This window comes from Wyeomyia smithii, chromosome 3, assembly GCF_029784165.1.
Source record: "Wyeomyia smithii strain HCP4-BCI-WySm-NY-G18 chromosome 3, ASM2978416v1, whole genome shotgun sequence".
NCBI lineage: Eukaryota > Metazoa > Arthropoda > Insecta > Diptera > Culicidae > Wyeomyia > Wyeomyia smithii.
The window spans coordinates 71,710,900-71,732,451 of NC_073696.1; the positions used below are offsets into that span (position 1 = coordinate 71,710,900).

The 21,552-nt window shown below is 37.4% G+C and overlaps 1 protein-coding gene across 3 annotated transcripts in view; it reads right to left on the reverse strand.

Moving 5' to 3' along the window:
* Nucleotides 1–21,552, reverse strand: part of LOC129731621 (mucin-2) — a 200,792-nt gene that overhangs the window by 104,473 nt on the left and 74,767 nt on the right. The gene's annotated exons all lie outside the window — the stretch shown is intronic.

Below are 21,552 nucleotides of genomic sequence, written 5' to 3' on the forward strand. Positions count from 1 at the left end.
AACACACAAACAATGTCTACAAGCCCCAGAACAAAACGCATTATCTGATTATAATAACGTCCATCATAGTGATTACCAGCCCAAAATGGCTCGCACGGTTCCACGCTTCATCCCTCGTGTATCGAACCCGAACGCCAAGTGTCACCGCTTCTGCTTTTCCTGCCACTGCTGCCGCCGGTACACGGTAAAGGGCTGTCAATCAGGTTTTACAAATGAAAATCAATGTTAACATTATAATTCCATTATTTAGTATCGATTGATTTTCGTAAGTGGATTCCATTGTGTGCGGTGTGGGCACAGACAGGAAAATGTGAAACTCGATTTGAACTGTCACCTTTCGAAACGCGATTGTTACACGGGCTTTACAAAAACAAGCACGACAGAGCGTTAAATGCTTCTCGCTAAAGGCCGATACGTGTCTTTGATTTATTGTCCTTTTTTGCAGTAGAGACTAGCCGGCAGGTAGATACCTAGTACCCAGCTTGCTGTCACACCGCAAAGTGATCCAATTTCCACCCCAGAATCAGCCGGAAGAGCGCTACTTTTCCACGACGCCAGCTACAACGCGACAAAACTTTCACTTCAGCTCCGATAGTCCCGATTAACATCTCAATCCCACGCCACCGCCGCCGCCGCCGCAGCCACCGTCATCGTCATTGCTTCTAACAAGGGCAGCAGCACTGGCACTACCGCATCACACAGCATCCGCTGGCAAATGTGGTAAAACAACACAGTCTGCATCGCCAACGACGACAACAGAGACGACGCACGCGATGGCGGTTGCCGGATTGGCTGCTGGCTGACCGGCTTTTATCGGGTTGCAAAACCGGCAACTTTCGCTCTTGCTGGCACGTATCAGCTGTGGGGGCTATCGTCCACCCACTAAAGGAACGCACCCTGGAATTCCTTGGAGTAGTTGGTCATTGAAGTAACTATTTTTTCTAGTAAAGGTGCCATTTCTATTATGCTAGTTGATAAGTCTAGATATGTGACTATGATAATGATGATGATGATAACGACGATTATGATAATGATTATGACGGTAGAAATTATCTTAAACTCCATCACAGATTGTCATAGCAGGTAAGCAGACGAGTGTTGTAGCACTTCACTAGTTTAATCACGGTTTTACTGTTCATGTAAAATGTAGCTGGAGCTCCAATCCAGGTAAGCAATAAGCAGTAAAATACACTACATCGCTGCATTGAGCTTTCGTTTCAGATGCACATTAGCATTTCGGATTCCTAGCAGCATTTCGAATGCATAATATATTTTTGGCTCTAGGCTTTATCAGTGGATAATTCAGTGAGAGTAATTTGTTGCCTAAGGTTGAAAATTATCCCGCCAAAAAGTTTAGCTTTCATTTGCTTTATATTAATATTCATTTGAAATCGTGGTCACCGTGATACCGAAAAGGACTGGAGAGCCAGATTAAAAACAAAGAAATTATATTGGGTTATATTGGGCAAATGTGATGCAAGTAGCATGAAAACTGATATTGGAGTGTGTAAACGTGAAAAATGTGCCCGATCGTATATTGGCAGAAATCGGCTAAAGAAGAAAGAAAAAACAGCTAATTTACGACAATTTCGAAATCATTATCCATTTCAAGTACTAGCAATCATTTTATTTTTGTAAATAGGGAAAATGTTGAAAATTTCATGCTGACCATCAAATTGAACCAAGTTGAAATTATCTAAAATATTTTTCCGCGTTGCTATCTATCTTAATTTTCTGAACGCTTAGACAAAGCACCTTCGAGGATGAATTCCGGAGTGATTCGCGATTACGGCGCAACTAACAAAATGTAAACAAATGGTTTCATTACACTATTGGTTTCGAAAAGACTTACGAAATTCATGGCAAGAATCCTTTCTTTTGTATAAATGGATATAATTATTTAAATCAAGCTTAAGCATAGCATAGCAGTATAAAGCAGTTTACCTAAAACAAAAGATACTTTGGAACTAGGCCCTTTACATTGTTTTGAAGCAACGGGCTTATTTGCGAAATATTTCGTAAACAGGCGACAGTAAAGGGCGCATCAACTTTTGTTGGCGCAACTGAAGAAAAAATAAAAACAAGGCGAAAGAAAGATGGGCGAATCTCGTTGTCAGAATGCTTTAAGGCTCATTAGAAAAAGGTTAGAAGAAAAGCGCAGATTTAAGCCACAAATGCACAAATTTAATGTAGTATTGTTAGGAAACTATAAGCCAGGTTTATTTTACGTCGATTTTTGGTATTGATGTTAATGTTAGTCACTTCCTTTGAAATTACGATTTGAAAATGTACTTGCAAATTTTCAAACTGATATTCCCCAATGTTTATTTTTTGCCAGTTGCGCCCTTATCGCAAATCACTCCGGAATTGCCTAGAAAAACGTCAATTGGTGCCTGGCGTACTCAGTTCGAAGAACATGCTTCAGATTTTCAGCAACACAAATACTTTTATCACAACACAAACGCACTCAATGACTTTTCAGAAATAAGAGAAAATTAATAGGTCTAAACTTTTATTGAATCTTAATAATAAATTATACTCTGTGTACTAAAGCTTTTTTCGTTCGAATTTCAATGGTAGTTCGAAATATTTTCCAATGCCAGTGTCCATTTAGCATTCATAGAATCAACCCACATCGTTATACAATAATAAAAAGAAAGGTAAAATTAATTGTGTGTAGCACGTAAGGGAGAACTGTATAAAGTGCACCAGCGGAGTAGGATGCAATTTAAGCTTTAATGATGAATCGAACTGCAAAAAATACAAAAAATGGGATTCCTTCAACTCTCACACTTTTGGAATCTATAATGCTATCAATATTTCAATTTATTTCACTAACTTCCATCAAATTTTACCTAAAACCGATCAAAAGTCAAATTGGGGTTGCATGCACTATTAAACGCTGCAGGAGATTGCTTGACAACTCAGGATATGTATAACTATTTGTACCTTTTCTCACCTATTTGCTGACTGGGAAATATTTTTGATATCTATGCTTGAAAAGGTTATGAATATATTGATTAATTTTGTACGGAATCGGCGAAAGACTTGTTATGAAATTTCGTATATTTCGAACAAGCAGACTGTACATTAATCTGCACGGTAAAAAAAAATTGAAAAAAAGTCAAAACATTTTTTTTTTATTTATAAATTGTTACTCTTTCAATGGTAAATTTCCCTGGATAAATTTTGTGCTGGTCATGAGAAATAGTTTTAACAAGATATAATGTTTTGAAGCAGATAATCCAAAAATATTAATTGGATTTTGCTCAAGTAATTTAGTCGACGTTATTTATAGAATTACACCGACAACTCAGGTCTAGCCCTTAAGCTCAAACTGGAAAAAAATGAAAGATTATAGCCTTTCAATCATTTCTGGGCATTCTGGTGCCCCTAGCAAAGATAACTTTTTCAGAAACCTTATTGAGTTTTCTCGTAAGCAAACGTAGAAGCAAGGAACCCTGCGAGCCGTTTTTTCACGATCTGTTAACGTACTTCTGCATTTTCTAGGAACACCATAATTCACAGGAATGGTAAGAAAGCGATAACCTTTCATTTTTCCCAGTTTGAACTTCATGGCAGCATTTTTTTTCGCTTTGTCGACCAATGTTATCAAGTCAGTATATAAACCAAGTCTATGGGGCCATCCACATACCACGTGGACAGCTTTGGGGGGGGGGGGGTATGTCCACGGTCCATACAAGATTTTTAGAATTTCTATGAGCACTTGTCCACGGGTGGGGGGGTGAAAATCGTTTAAAATCTGTCCACGTGGTATGTGGATGGCTCCTATATATAATCGCGTCTGACCTGTAACTCTAAACTAATCTTTGCAATTGAAGAAAGATAAAATTCGAAAAAGACTTCACAAATCCTTTTGTGGTGAATAGGTAATTTTGAAAAAAAGAATAATCATTCTCTCAATGATAATTTTTTTTAAATCATTCTGTTTGTTTATGAATTCTGAAATTTCCTCTTTTATGTATCCTGTTTTTGAGCGAGGTGATCGTTACAATGTGATCAACTACCGAAGAATTGCGAGCCTCTCAGCCGCTTCAAAATTGTTCGAAATAATAGTGAGTAAAATTATTCTCGTTGTCACGAAAAACTACATTTCTGTTGACCAACACGGCTTTATACCTGGGCGGTCAGTTACAACAAACTCAATGAAATTTACCTCGTAATGTATAACGAGCATGGAGAATAAAGTGCAGGTAGATACGATTTATACTGACTTGAAAGCAGCATTCGATAAAATTGACCATCAAATATTGTTACACAAATTGTCTCGGCTTAGGATTTCTACTCAACTGGTGACCTGGTTGGAATCCTATCTAACTAATCGTGAACTTCGAGTGATGATTGATGGTTGTGTATCACGGCCTTTTTCAAACAAATTCTGGTGTCCCACAAGGCAGCAATCTCGGACCGCTTCTATTTTTCTGTATTTCAACGACGCTGCTTTGATAATGGATAAACGTTGTCTGAAACTAGTGTATGCTGACGACTTAAAGTTGTATGCTATAGTACAAACGTAGGAGGATTGTTGGCGTTTACAAACCTGTTTAAGGGGTTATATACCTTTTTACCTTTTTACCGAGAAAAATGAGGGAAGTTTGAATCTATTTTTAAGTGCATAGCACCATTTTCCTTGCATCAAAGAGGTATTTTTCTGAAAGTACAGTTTATCAACAACAAGAAAATACGTTTGATTTTGAGATATACCAATTATTACTGGAGTAATGGCCGTTTCCCAGAAACGCTATTTTTTTGCAGAGGCTTGCGGTGATCCTGATAAAGACTCAGCGGGTCAACCGAAATAAAAAAACTCATATTATTTCATTAGTTTAGAAGTGTGCCGGGTCCTTGAACGATCGCTTTTATGAGTATTTTGTTTTCAGTGCAAATGGGAACGTTTTTCCCAAAAAATGCACGTTTTGAGCGCTAAAAATTGCATTAAATTTTTTTGCGGTAGAATGTACCTGTATGTTTCGAAAAGCGATCGTTCAAGGACCGGCGAATTTAATAACGAAAATTAAAAAAAAAAGATGAAGGAAATCGGTTCAGTAGTTTTCCCGCAATCAGGATCACGGCAAAGTCATTTTTCGGAAAACACTATTCCGACATAATCGCGTGTAAAGTTTCAAGTTTAGCTTATGCGGCCGTGGCGAGGCGCGCTGCAAATCGCTCTAACTTTCTTCCTATTGCTCAGATCTTTATGAAAATTTGTGAAAAAGTTCTCAAGATGTTGTATTTGGAGATAATACAATAAAAAATTTTTTCAGTTTTTTGAAAACTAAAAAGGTATATAACCCCTTAAGTTTGTTTGTTGACTGGTGCCACAGAAACAAACTGATTATAATTATTAGTGTTGAAAAATGCCAGGTTATCTTATTTCATCGTAAATTACAACCAACAGTGTTCGATTATCATATTGACGGGAAATTACTTACTAGAGTTAGTAAAGTGACTGATTTGGGAATTTTATTGGACTCAAAAATGACCTTTGATCTGCACCGTGCTGGATTGATATCGAAAGCTACACGACAACTGGGTTTTGTATCCCAGGTTGCGAAGAACTTTTCTGACCCACATTGTTGGGAGTCTTTGTACTACGCACTTGTACGTCCAATTTTAGAATATGCAGTCATCATATGGCATCCTTACCAGATTACTTGTAGACTTAGGATTGAACGGGTTCAAAAACGGTTTATTCGCTTGGCCCTAAGGAACTTACCCTGGCGTAACCCCAACAGTTTACCTTCATATTACGATAGGTGCCGGCTACTGAGATTAGATACTCTTGAACGTCGAAGGAAGTTACAGCAATCATTGTTTATCGCTAAGCTCTTAAATGGGAAAATTGATGCCCCTGGACTACTCCAAATTGTGAATTTTCGTATCCCTAACAGATCTCTTCGAAACATAACGTTATTGCAACCAATTTATCACCGTACCTTGTTTGGAAATAATAAACCGTTCACAGCGTGTGTTCGTAGCTTTACTGATGTTGAAAAGCACTTTGAATTTGACGAACTAACCCGATATTTTGTAAACAGACTAAGAAATGTAATTAGCTAGTTTATTTATTCATAAAGACTAATTATTGTCAGAGGGTCAGAATTCGTGAAACGGATCACTAAAAATCGCGATGTCTATTTTTTTCGAATAAGTATTAAAAACTTCAAGAGTTTCACTCGGGAAGTTGATTTTCCAATTTTTATTGAATTTGAGTAAGTTTACAAGTTGTTATTGTCATTTGAAATTTAGGACAAAATTGTTTTTAAACAGACATAGCTTTAAAAATATTGCTTCGAATTTGATGAAATTTTCACAGCAGATGCATCCTAAGTTGTAGTTTACGAAAATATTTTTTTTGGAGAAAAAATATGTTTTCAATAGTAACTATTTAAAACAATATGTTGAAAATCTATGTTCTGGGGCACTGAAAAATCTGAAAAAAATCACAAGTATTTTTGACGAAATTTCGAAACTGCTCTGAAAATTTCGCGGTGGTGATATTTTTTGATCAAAAGATATGGGCCTTTAAAGTTGGTGCCAAGCGCATTTTCAAGCGATAAGCGAGTGAGCAGTACTACTATTGACAATCCCAGTTTCAGTTATATGCAAAAATTCTGTAAGGTTTGTAAAATTAGTTTAATAGAAATGATTTTAAGTCGCAAAATAGTCAAAATATGCTTAGTCTGTTACCCAACTTAATGATGAAGACAGTATATTTTATGCCCCTTACAACTCGCAAGCCTACCTACACATTTTACTAAAAAAATAATGCAAAATTTAGTTAGGGAACAACCGTACAGAACGCATCAGCGGGTTAAGATCGCTCGTTACTTAGCCATTATGGTGCACTTTTTGGTAGGAGAACTGAAGGAAAACTTGGTTTAGGAGCATTTCTCGCTTGAAAAATGCGTTGCGGCACCAACTTTGAAGGCCCATATCTTTTGATCAAAAAATATCACCACCTCGAAATTTTCAGGGCAGTTTCGAAATTTCGTCAAATATACTTGTGATTTTTTTCAGATTTTTTAGTGCCCAGAACATAGCTTTTCAACATATTGTTTTAAATAGTTACTATTGAAAAAATATTTTTTTCTCCAAAAAAAAATATTTTTGTAAACTACAACTCAAAATGCATCGGTTGTGAAAATTTCATCAAATTCGATGCAATATTTTTCAAGCTATGTCTATTTAAAAACAATTTTGACCTAAATTTCAAATGACAATAACAACTTGTAAATTTATTCAAATTCAATAAAAATTGGAAAATCAACTTCCCGAGTGAAACTCTTGAAGTTTTTAATACTTATTTGAAAAAAATAGACATCGCGATTTTTAGTGATCCGTTTCACGAATTCTGACCCAGATGGATTAATCAAATACAAATACAAATAAGAATTGGTTGTCTTTCAATGCTAACATTTCTGGACAGATTTTTTACTGTTCGAGAAAAATAGTTTTAGGTACTTATAATTAATTAAATAATAATTTTTTAAAGCAGGTTATCCAAAAAATGTAATAGGGATTTCCCTAGGGAATTTGGTCGCCGTTGTATATTGAATTATGTTTCTAAAGTTGCACTTTTCAAAGCCTTCTCGTGGATTTTGGACGACCCAGGAATAAGGGAAAACTGATGAACTAGAATCCGCTCGAATTGTTTTGGATTGAGCTTAACCGTCAGGTGAAGAAGATGCAACCCGAAAACCTTAACCAATTGTGGAATTGATTGCAACATGCTTAGCAAAGCTTCGCAAGAGAAACTTGGTCAATTGAAGCAGATGAAGTGTATATTGAGGAACTAAAAATTTAATTATCGATGACACAATTAAAACCAATGTAGTTACTTCATGTTAACTTATTATCATGTCATTAAGGGTGTACAAAATTTCGAGTTTCTCAAAATTTGATGAAATTTATCGAACTGGTGCATACCTTTTATTCAGTAAATAGTAACAGGAAACTGGTGCAGAAACAATTTTTGGACTAGTTTTTCAGCTGTTATAAACGCTAATCTAGGTCCGGAGTAGCTTGAAGGTTTCAGTCCGTTTATACAGACATAGAAACATCTGGAGTTAACAACATTTTTCTCATTTTCCGGAAATTTCGTACACATTTTTCATTCAAATCAACTCTGAATATCTCTTTGCCCCTTTACGATTATAAATAAACTAAAAATAAACCTTAATTTCATAAATTGTACGTCGTTCAGAAGATGAACAACTTTGCTAAAGACCATACTCCCTGGGTTGTCGGAATCACCAGATAAAGTTACATAAAGCTACTCGTTTTAGATGATGCTAAACTTTCCCGGTTATTGCAATACTCAGTGAAACGATTCCAAACTTATGACTTCAAATCATCGGCATATCTCAATATTTTGAGACGATCAACATCTTTGTGCTGTGTAACATCATTAACGAAAGAGCTAAAAGTGAAGAACCTAAGTAGAAACCATGCGAAGCTCTAGATATTACTTTTTATGGAACAAAAAGGTGTCGGCTAAACCATTCAGGAAGTCCTATCTCGAATCCTAGTTTTCCTCCACAAAGCTAGCGCTAGGTAAACCCCAAAAATATTTTTGTGTGGGAACCATGTTGATAACCAGCTATGCAGTTTTTCACCTGACAAAATATTTTCTAATTACGATAGCTTAAAAAGACATCATTACAATTCCACGGCAGTTTTTAACACCTGATCTATTACCCGACTTAAAAGTCGGAATAAAACATAGATTTACGAAAGCTGTAACTATATTTGTAACAAGTGATGGTGAAATTCCATATGGGGCCATCTTTTGAGCGTTGCGAGGATTTCTTGAACAGTTATTTGTTCTTCGAAAACAACATTTATTTTAGGTTCTGATTACTGGGTCAAATAGCACTAAGGCTGACGCCAATTCGTTAGCCAAACAAATTTTTACCAAAAGTTAAATTCAATGGGCAATCGACTCCTTTGAACCCTTAATGTAACTTGGTAGGGACGGAATTCATCCCGTACTACTCTGAAGGGTGAGGCAATTCAACAATGCATCAGGCCCATTCTAACGTAACTCCTGCAATCAAGTTTAATTTTAGGTTATATTATCTTTATCCCTTTAGCCAAATAAAGGAAACAAAAGATTACCAAAATCCTATAAACCTATCCGCTCATCGTCAGTCCTTCTCAAAACAATAAAAAAAGTACGAAGGTCAGACCGCATGACGTTGGATTGCGGTATTTTTTTAATTCCATCTGGCAACATTTCCGGTCAAGTGATATTTTTTATGGATTCCTTGGTTTTTTTTTTTTGTTCAAAAATCGTCTGTCATTTTTTTTCGGACATCTTACGTCTAGAATTGTGAAAAAAGAGATTTAGAACAAAAAAATGCGTGACTTTGAAATAAACAGGGGGTCCTACAGAGCGGGGGGTATTCCAATCGACACCGAATTTGGGATTTTCCCAAAGTGACAGTAGATGAATTAAAAAAAAAAAAGATGAGCAGGTTTTGTGCCTGTTGGAGGATATGCTTGAAAGGAGCTTACTCCACCGGGATTTTCCCTGCTCCAAAGAACGAAAATTAAAAAAAAAAATAAAAAAAAATTCGCCCAGCTTAACTTTGAGCAAAATCTGTGATGATCGTGTCCAAGTTTGTGCTTTTTCGTGGTCACTTCTTATGGAATGACCCATATGTATTTCAGTAATCGTTTTGCTGCACAGAAGCCGAAAATCGACCTCATATGCTATTGTGAATTCTGAAATGGCGACTTTCGATTTCGACTTTCGAATCCTTTTCTGGGTATTTCCGGAATCAGAATAGCAAAAAATCGATCTTAGACAACATTTTGAATTTTATGATAGCGACTTTCTGTTTCTGGAAAAAAGCCGAACATCACCAAATATCACCCAATATGAGTGTTTCCGAAACCATAATAATGCTCAGGGGCCAGACTCCACATGCCATTTTGAAATGCAAGATGACGACTTCTGATGTCTGGGAAACAACCGAAAGTGACCAAATTTATGCTATTTTCGTAGTCATTTCGAGGCACAGAAGCCAAAAATCGACCACAGACACCAGTTCAAGATGGCGAATTCCGGTTTCTGGAAAACAGCCAAAAGTGACCGAATATCACCATATATGGGTATTTCCGTAATCGTGTCGATACATAGAAGAGAGCTCAGAGGCCAGAAACTGACTCCACATGCCGTTTTGAAATCCAAGTGGACGACTTCTTGTTTCTGTGACCGAAGACCAACCAAAATGAGTATTCGAGAATTCGAGTTTTCGAGAAAATATACTTTTCTAGACTACGCAATAGAAGGCTGCTTCGACTGTCTGTCTGTGGAAATGGAAATTTATGACTATATCTGGCTCTAGGAATGAAGCAGCTGCACGAATGAGCTGGAATTTTCATTGGGTCATTTTTCGAGAAGACAAAACTTTTCATTTTTTTCTGTATGGACTTCCTCACTGCGACCAGAATCGTTGATCTATTGTGAGATATGCTCGGATGTCTGCTGTATCCCGCTGTTTTATTATTACCAATTGCAAACCGCAAGCAAACCGCTATTGAGAAGTGGCATGCTTATTATTATTTCTTATCAGTACTTGTGTGTTATATTCTACCCCTCCTTTTGCACTCTTAATGTTCTCCTATACCTAGCCTCGTTCCTCCTACCAAATATCACCAATTATAATTCCGTGGAAAAGTTTCGTCGTGCGTCCTTCTGGCCTTTTTTATTGATAAGAGGGACTTATTTTTGTTAAGAAGAAGTCACGCAAAGGTGAGTCTGAGGATAAATCCGCAAGGGTTAGAGTCCTTTTCGACATCGAATGGCCTGATTCTACTAAAATTCGAACCCCCGATCATGCGCTTGACAAAGCGTACTCTGTAATCTCGCGGTTACGCAGCTCTCGAAAACTTTTGTTACCAGCCGCCAAATTAAATTCGAAAAATCGATTTAGATTGGAACCCTACTGTTTGTCATGCGATAAACAACAATTCTCATGTTTTTACTCGAATTGACCATTGACTTAACTACGCAACAGTTTATTGAAACAGCTCGCGCGTTTCACGGTAAGTGGTATCGCTAAAGATAGCAAGAAAACACTTCATCAACGCAACTCGTATTGAGAGTGAGTGAAACTACTGTTGCTCTAATCCCGTTTTTCTACATGAAAGTCTTTAATTAAAGTTACTCTCTCTTCAATATTCTCAAAATGCACACTTTTTATCAAAAAGAAAGAATTTCTGGCTACGCCACTGCTGTGCACACACTGCAAGCAAGCAAACAAAACAATAACGATCTTGCATACACGCACAGCTATCTGCAGTTGTCAAATGGCCGATAGCAAACGCGTTCATTTTGGATTGCTATCTACTGATGACACGGGATGATTATAGTTTTCTTGTTGTTCTCCGTACAACCTGCACATACAAACAATCAAGACATGATGATCATAAATACACCCTACCAGCACATTTACAGTTAGTAGCAGTGGCCAAATGGCTGCAAGAAAACGATTTCACATCGCACATGTTCAGCAATGCCGTACAGTTCTTTAATGCCGGTTAGTCCGTCTGCTGAGGAACGCTGCGATCGAATAAGTCGCCTGCCCAGCGCTGCTCTGCTGGCTGCGGCTCGAACTAATTTCCAGTAAGAGTCAACCGTCCTCTTACTGCAGTAGTTTATTGGATTGGATCCATTGGATTTATTTGACTACTAGCTGACCCGGCAAACTTCGTCCCGCCTATTTTAGTTGTTAATTTAATAATTGTAATTAATAATTTGAAAATTTTTTATAACGAAATGGTTGGTTTTATCGGAATGACAACATCCTCGACTTTTGGCTTTTGTATATCATCTCTATTCCGGAAATATATTGAATGCATTTCAGTAATTTTCGTTGTTTTCCAGAAACTGAAAGTGGCTTGGCTTCTATACATCATTTCGATTACGGACATATCCGTATGTAGTAGTATTTGGTTATTTTCGGCTGTTTCCCAGAAGTTGCCATTTTACAATTCAAACTGGTGTCTGAGGTCAACTTTTAGCTCCTTGCATCATTCTGGATCCGGTGATACACATATCGGGTGATATTTGGTCACTTCAGGCTATTTTTCAGAAACCGTAAATAGCCATCTTGGATTTTAAAATGGCATTAGAAGACAATTTCTGACCCCTGAGCGTCATTCTGGTTAAAAAAACACTCATATTGGGTGGTATTTTGTAATAGTTGGCTCTTTTCCAGACACCGGAAGTCGCCATTTTACAATTCAAAATGTTGTCTGAGGACGATTTGTGGCTTCAGTGCATCATAACAATTCCGGAAATACCCATATTGGGTGGTATTTGGTCATTTGCCGCTGTTTTTCAGAAACCGGAAGTCGCCATCTTAGATTTCGAAATGGTATTTAGAGACATGCCAGAAGAAGGAAGGGTGTCGAAACATTATGAACATATTTGTTACACCCAAAAACATTCACTTGCTAAATTTGGTTATGTTTGCTTGATTGGCTCTCGAGCTGTGCGAAATTTGAGTTTCATTTGTATGGGACCCCTCCCTTATAGAAGAGGGAGGGGTGTCAAACCATCATGGATATATTTGTTACCCCTAAAAACATTCACCTGCCAAATTTGGTTCCATTTAGTTGGTTAGTTCTCGAGATAAGCAGAAATTTGTGTTTCATTTGTATGGAACCCCTCCCTCACAGAAGAGGAAGGGGAGTCGAACCATTATGGACATATTTGTTACCTCTAAAAACATTCACATACCAAATTTGGTTGTATTTGGTTTATTGGTTCTCGAGCTGTGCGAAATTCTAGTTTCATTTGTATGGGACTCCTCCCTTGTAGAAGAGGGAGGGGTTTCAAACCATTATGGATAAATTTGTTACCCCTAAAAACATCCACCTACCAAATTTGTACTATTTACTTGATTAGTTCTCAAGATGTGCAGAAATTTGTGTTTCATTTGTATGGAACCCTTTCCTTCTAGAAGAGGGAGGGGTGTCGAGTACCCCTAAAAACATTCACCTGCCAAATTTGGTTCCATTTAGTTGGTTAGTTCTCGAGATAAGCAGAAATTTGTGTTTCATTTGTATGGAACCTCTCTCTCACAGAAGAGGAAGGGGAGTCGAACCAATATGAACATATTTGTTACTCCTAAAAACATTCACATGCCAAATTTGTTTCCATTTGCTTGGTTGGTTTTTGAGATGTGCAGAAATTTGTGTTTCATTTGTATAGGACCCCTCCCTTTCAGATGAGGGAGGGGTCTCAAACCATCATAGGAACCTTTCTCGGCCCTTAAAACCTCTGCATACAAATTTTCACGTCGATCGGTTCAGTAGTTTCCGTGCCTATATGGATCAGACAGACAGACAGACAGACCGGACTGCATTTTTATAAATTAAAACATTGTTACGCGCATAGTTAACTCATTACGAAGACGAATGATGAGTATTTTTGTTGTCAAATAGAGCGATTCCTATGCGAGCGACGCAAGTGCTTAAAAATTTCTCTATTACCAATTCCGCTTACTCTCGAGAAAGCGAGCGCATTTCGTCAGATGCGGTCCTTTGAAAGAAATAAATCGTAAAATCATTAGACTATTCTCGATATTTATCGACTAAACGAATTTTGCTCCAATTAGTGTCGTTCTTCCATTAAAGAATCGTGCGCACAGTCTCCGGTTAAGAGGTCACCGTAAAACAAGAAAAAATATCTGGATGCCAGCACGTGGAGTTACCCCGAATACCCGATAACGATCCACCACTACGCGCTCTAAGCTAGGTGGGGAGCACTTGTTCAAAAATCGATTTCTCTGAAAAATCAAGAATGGCGACCACCAACGTTGATGTTTGCATAAAAGGCGCTATCTTTTCCTTTTCCAATGATATTAAAAGAAACAGTTCCCTCTAGTCTGAAATATATCTTCGAATTTGTTCCGCATCTCTTTTTAATAGTCAGGGCTCGAAGTTTTTGAAAAGAATTCTAAATACAAGTGAGAGAGAACTAAATTGATGGTTTTTTTCCTTTTTCATTCTTAATTACAGATTATCAAATCCTAAATAATAGCACGAGTTCGAGTAAAATTCAATTTTCTCTAGAATTTAACACAAATGTGATGAATTGTGATAAACATAAATGTTGCTATCGATTTTTTGCAATAGTTTTGATTGGGAAAATCGAGAGCGCACTCGATATTTTTACACTCAAAATTCAACTGATGTATAACATATTCTAGAAAGTTGTACACAAACTAAGCACAAAACCCTTTGTTTTGGGACAAAATGCACTGTCACCTACCATCATATGCGTGAATATTTATGCTGCAAACTGCATTGAAAGGTCTTTTCAAAGAAGCTCAAAAAAAGAGTCAGTGAAAACAAGAATTTTAATTGGACGCAAATTTGATTGAACAGGTTCAATAATCAATTATGTGTTCCCTCAAAAAATGACCCAATTTTTTTCGATTTGAATTGGCCTCTCGCGCTATGAAATGATCAACAAAAAGGGTGGTAATAAAACTCTCTCAAAAATTTGAAGGTAAGTCCAAATGCGATAGAGTTGTTTGAAATGTAATGTACCCAGTGGAGGTTTGATGTGTTCGATGGACTCGATTGATTAATCTCACTGCAGCCAGCTGCTTCAAGGGCCCTAGCTTGTTCCAGTTCAGAAAACATTACCATGAACAAATTATCATAAACTGTTTTTACCGCAGCTGTCTACAAAAGTAAAGGAAAGATTTTTTTGTTAGTGGATTCAGTGGCAGTAAAAAATTATTAGGTTACCCTTCTCCAGTGAACCTTTGGTAGCACTGAAAGTGATAACATACTTCCCATACGAAAAAAAACATGCTACTCGCTTTCGAAATTTATAGCCCACACTCGTTTGGCGGAAAGTTACTCCGAATCTTGACAGCCAAGCTCAAGCAACAATTAGCACTTTAATCATGCATCTAGTGCGGCACTAGTGTGTATTTGTGGATGGGTGTATTTACTCGCGGTCACGCACGGTTGCTCCTAGTCCTACTGCACGAGCATGATGAATTAGGTCGTGAGGTTGACTAGTTTCGGGTCGATTGATGAACTGCACTCTGCATTCAATTTCCTGGGGGTGACACCATTGCCTATTTGCCAATTCATTTAGAAGAACAAATCTCTAAATATGTTCAATTGTGACAGGTCAAGGTTTTTCACTAGTTGATTTCCCGAACAATTTTACCGGTAAATAATTTCTCCTAATCTCATACCGATCGCATACTTGTTTCGATTATGTCGTCCAGTGTTGTTCAATTATTTTCCGGCAGCGTGACATCAAGTGAAGTGGGCCTGTATCCTGACAGTTCACACAAACATGTATGCTTGCTTATCTACTGATTTATTGCCTTTCGCCCCTCGGGGCGGAGCGCGCACTATCAGTTGTGATGTTTCGATTGTGCTCCGAGGGGTCGATTGAGCGGAGATTGATCAAATGGGGCTTAATTTATTGTTTCACTTTGTACATTAAACAACGATTAAGCTGTTGATCGATTCTTTCGTGCGAGTGATGGCCACCACGCACCTAACGTACCGAACACAGATCAAACACATAGTTGCATTCCTGCTCATTAGTTATTTTAATGATTGATTCGTGGCGGGAGGCGGTGTGGCGGTCATTTATTGATTCGTCATTCACAGTGTAAATTGACAAACTAATACATTGTTAGAAGCGTAACGACATGTTTTATACCGCTGTTAATACTGTAATAATTCGATAGACAAACCTGTGAAGATTCAAAAACGATTGTTCTAATTGAAGTCTAAAATCGGAAATAATGCTTCTAAGGCATCAGAAGGTATAGGAAAAAAATCTAAATTTATCTCAAGATTGTTGAAATGCGCTTGTAAAAAATTGATACCAAATTTCGCTCAGAATCGTTAAAAAATACTATTGACATTGAGCTCCAAATCGCTGAAAAATATTATTAAATGCTACAGAGGGATAAAAAAGAAAATGAAAAATGTATGAAAATAATTTTAAATTAAGCAGAATTGTCAAAGAAAAATTTCAATTATATTTCACCGTGACAATTTTCGTATCAATAATTTGGCTGATCATAATTTTCCTAGTTAACGATCTGGATTTTTATAAATTCCATTCCAGTCATAGACCGTTAAATTCCGCCAAATTTGTACGATAATTTAAAGAAAAAAATCCCCAGCGGTCAAAAATATGCAACACTGAAAGAAATGAACATCAAAACCTGATTCATCAGGGTTAGTAGCCAATTAACAAAATTTAACTTTAATTTAAACAAAAACTCAAGCGAGCGCGAACACTCCGTAACTAAACAAATCATGGCACTGAGAAAATATTAAAAATGCTAATACGGGCATAATGTAGTGTTAGTCTGCCGGAACTCAAAAGATCCATTAGAATGCAAACGATAAGAAATAAATAAATTAAAATATTAATAATTTGCTTATCCGGGAGACGTTGTTTTAGGACAGTTCGAAAACACCACGACCGGACCTGAAGCACTTTTTTAGCTTGAATTATGGTTCCATTAAACCTATTTCATATGCATCGTCACTCAAAGTTGTTTGTTGAAAAGTACCCTCGCACGTAAAGCTCATTTAATTTTAAACTGTTTAATTCGGTCTAGACTTTTCTCTCACAACTCGTGTCTTTTTGCCAAAAACTCAAGTGGATAGTATTTACACCGATTAATATAAATAAGTTAGGACAGCTAGACTATTCAAAGGTTTTACGAATAGTGAGTTCGTTAACAGCGATTTTATTTACGGCGGGTTTGAAAGTTATGACTCTTCCGAATTATAACCTTGCTCAGGTGTATCACAAGATTGTTTTTTTCTGCTCATTTGAGGATGATTTATTTATTTTTGTGGATCTTTGATAAAAAAAATCCATAAACATATATAAATGAAACGGTTAACTTTCGTACCACCTCTGGTGCAAACCCCCAACAACACATCAAAATGTAACATGATTACATTTTCTCATCAAACACTTGTTCCACCAAAAAGAAAACTGACATGGTATGTAAAGTTTACTTATGACCCAAATTGTATCCTCCACAGTAACGCAAACGAACGCGTGAATGACATAATTTGATTGCACAAATTATACCATTTTCACCTTTTAAATAAAAGTAAATCTGTTTGCTTGTAAATTAATTTCCACACACACGGAAGAACGTCCGAAACAAACAACAAATCAAACATCGCGTGCACAGACTTTGTAGCACTGCACCGCCGTACACGCCGTGGTCCCGAGAGTGAATGAGGTCAGTGGGCTGGCTGCAAGTGGGGTACGGTATGCTTCATGCACACACCACATTATAATCGAATATAATATGCTACGGTTCGGTCCCGTTGCTTACCCTGCACACGCTCGCATCCTGCTTCTGTACAACGACGACGCTGAAGACGACAACGACGCATCGCCTGAATGACTGACTGACAGCCAGAGCGCAGCACAGTTAGAACCCCCGCTCACATTGGTGCCCAGCTCAGCACACGAGAATACCGCACCGATGAGAGATGTTCTGGAAAGCCCAGCAGCGAACGGGAGAGGCACCCAGTGATTGTAATTGAACGAAAGGCTCCCGTTTTGCACCCTCTAATTAGATTCAATGCATTAATCAAAAATTCTCCCACACGCCTGAGCCATTCGTTGTACTTCGCCTCAACCCGTACGCAACCCGGAAGGAAATGGCAGAGAATATGCTTAGAGTTGCAGAAGGCCGACCCTCCAATGCAGCCAGCAGCAACAGTCTGTCATGTCAGCTGTCAGAAAAGAACGGTTAATAACTGAACTGTGGCTCGGTCCGGTGCCGGAATCACTCGGATTCTGCTGCTGCCGATACGATGTATACGATTTGCACGCGTGTTCAAAATTGATCATCACTGTATATCATTCCGGTTAGCAGCGAATGATTTATGGACATTTCAACGAATTTGTACATGTAGTATCAACGCGGGAAACTGGCTACCAGAAATATATATTTTTCCGAGAATAATGAGGAGAATATAGAGTTGCGGATAATGATGTCTGCTTATGTCGTTGAGGTGGAAGCCACATATTAGTTTTGAAAATTACGCGACGAAACAAATGCGTAGGCGAAGATTTAATTGCTTACTATTATAGTGTTGCCCCATCCCAACCATTATTTATCAGTCTTATTCCACGTTTATTAATTTTTTACTCAGTTTTTTTTGTCAAGATTGATTACGTGAACATGTGCAGGATCTTAATTGAAGATTTTATACTGAATCTGAATTTGTTACAGTTATGCGTGAAATCTTAAAATATGATAAAAAGTCGCAGTTTCATGAGGATAAATAATTAAAGCTTGCTTGGTCCGAATAAAAATTAACCCAGACAACCATATACCTATTCAGTTCAGTCTGGCTTTAAAAAACATTTCCCAACGATTTTGAGCTCAATTTGATTTCGTTTTCTGTTTTGGCATAATCTGGCATTTAACAACTTCCCGGTGATTTTGAGCTCAATTTGAGATCATTTTCTATTTTATCTCTTTCAGCCAATATAAGCGTTTTTCGGTCATTCTGAGCTAATGGTTTTTCTCTTTTCAAAAGCGTGTTGAAAATTGAAGGAATTATTCTTTGATTTTGTAGATAGAACAAATTTTTGCTTTTAGTACACAATTTTCCTAGTACCATCCCATCAATCCTATTCTCGAACGGATCTGTTGTTATCATGTTCTGACTGGAAAATCAATTAATTATATCTTATATTTCATATTATCCCTCGAAGTTTTTTCATTGAATGTTGTCACCATGCATTCCTGAAGAGCTTAAGTACTGGTTTGAATATCGATTTTACTTTCAACCTAACTGCAGATGCGTTTTCATCTCATGCATGTCTAAGAAGTCAGTCGCTGTATACTCAAATCTCTGTTAGGAGAGACTTCGCGTTGCCTCTGTGTCGTAAAGTTAATTTTTATTGCGGTATTAACTTTTCGTTTGTTTTTCTCATCTGAACAATTTTGAATGGGTGAGATTATATTCAGTGGCAAATGTGTATAGACCATTTTACGAACTAGTAGGGTAGGATACACGGTATTTGCTGATGTTGATGTTGCTTTTACGTGCATTATGCCAGCATTTTATTTATCAATTGAGTTCTAAAACGTCTCGTAAAATGATCTATAGCCGAGTAGGGTCGGTTCTGTTTCGCTCGACCTGTGAATCGGCGGGTCTCGGTGCTCCGATTTTTCTGGTTTTTGTCGATAACGTTCGTGGTTGTGGTAGATGCGTGGACGTGTGGATGATCTGTTTGGATAACTTGATGCGGTGAATGGTTGCAGAAAGGAGCGACACGTCTGTGCGCTGAAATGTTGTTGTAATAACTTGTTTCAAATCATGTTTTCAGCCTCAGATACAGCATAAACTACTGCCTATGTCATGAATTAGTCTCATAAATGTTCATCACTTTTTTTGAGAGCACGATATAACAGACACTTTCTATATGTTTATCAAATTAGTTTTATTATTTTTTTTGCATTTTCTACGTTAAAAATTCTGAATTCTAGGCTTTGGAAGGCAGTCAACCAAGATCTTCTTTACATGCCCTAATACTTGTTATTGTATTTTATAATGCATTTTTTTTAATCTCACATATTATATATACATGATCATATCTACATTGTACACCAGAATTCAATTAAATCATGGTCATATGACTTAGCAAAGTGAATCCTTATAAAAACCATCCCCAGGGATGCAGAGGTATACTCGGTCTTTAACAAAATGAAGACTTCATTCTAAAACGGACATTACACGAAGCAAATATTTGCCTAAAATGACAGTCAATATTTGTTTGCCCGTGTAATATCAAAATATTTTCCTAAATTATTTGTTTGTTATTTGTAAATTATTAAAAATATTTGCCATCGTATTTGCTGAACAAAAAATTAGGCAAATTTTTTATTCGTCTAATGTCGTTCTTTGCTGTTGAGGTCACAACCGAGCTAATATTTGCTTGTATTTGTTTTTTTGTTCGTACTGAAATTTGGTATGAGCAAACTTGCAGCAAATGGATTTCAATGTGTGTGCCAAAAAAACTTTACTCATGGAAGCCATTTTGTTCCACTTTGAGCTTGTTCGTGCGCTGTACTGGGTCAGTAGTGAAGTATTTTAAGTTTTCATAGTGAATTTGAGGACTGCCGTAAGAAAATTATCAAGCTTTCACTTATGTGTGTTAAATATTTGAGGGGTGAATAGAAACAACGCTCACGCTTACGTTTAAGCGAATACTTTTACACAAAAACAAGCAGTTTTCAGAAATGTAATCATATTTTTTTGTAAAATTATGCCATACATTCTCAGATTCTTGATCTTGGCCAGGACTCACAAACAAAAAGGTACAAAAACGTACAAAAGAACCAAATTCACTTCGCTCAGGTACCATCAAAAACGTAACCAGTAGATAACCAAGCTAAAGGGTGATTTCACAAGAATTTGTCTTTTCGCATAAAAATTACAAAACTGTATTAAATCTTTATTTGAGCCGATAAATTGGTTTATGCCATTTAATTTATAAAGATAATTTCATTCAAATGTTGGCCACGGCTACGTTTTAAATGGTCCATACGAAAAGTCCAATTTTGGGTCACTTTTTCGAGCATTTCGGCTGGTATCTCGCGAATAACGCGTGTAATGTTGTCTTCCAAGGCTGGAATTGTTGTTGTCTTATCCGCATAGATGAGAGACTTAACGTAGCCCCACAAAAAATAATCTAGCGGTGTTAAATCGCATGATCTAGGCGGCCAATTCACCGGTACATTTCGTGAGATGAATTGCTCACCGAACTCATTCCGTAATATGTCCATTGATTCGCGCAAAGTGTGGTACGTTGCTCCATCTTGCTGAAACCACATGTCAACAAGACTCTTCCATTTCCGGCAAAAAAAAAATCAGAAATCATCGCGCGATAGCGAGCGCCATTGACTGTAACGTTGCCATTTTGATCATCTTTGAAGAACTACGGACCAATGATGCCTCCAGCGTGTAAACCGCACCAAACAGTGCAATTTTCTGGGTGCATTGGCGATTCTTGTATTGCCTCTGGTTGCTCTTCGATCCAAATGCGGCAATTTTGCTTATTAACATACCCATTTAACCAGAAATGAGCTTCGTCACTGAACACAATTTTTGCGCGAAAAACATTTTTCACAGAGGACGAATTTTGGTAATAAGAATCGATTATTTGTAAGCGTTGTTCAGGCGTAAGTCTGTTCATGGTGAAGTAGCAAACCAAACTAAGTACATTAGACTTTGACAGCAGTCGGAATTCCCGCGTGAACTGTCAAATCTGAATACACGAAGAACCAAATAGCAAAAAAATCACCCTTTGTAAGCCAAAAACTTGACAAAAGACTGTTCATTTGCTGCATGCATTGACAAAGACATCCGCAACCCTAAAGAAACAGGCCTAGATTCCGGTTATACCTGTACAAAGTGTTACTGGACGCCGTGTCAAGACGAAGTACAAAAAGATCCTGAATTGGGTCCTAAAGT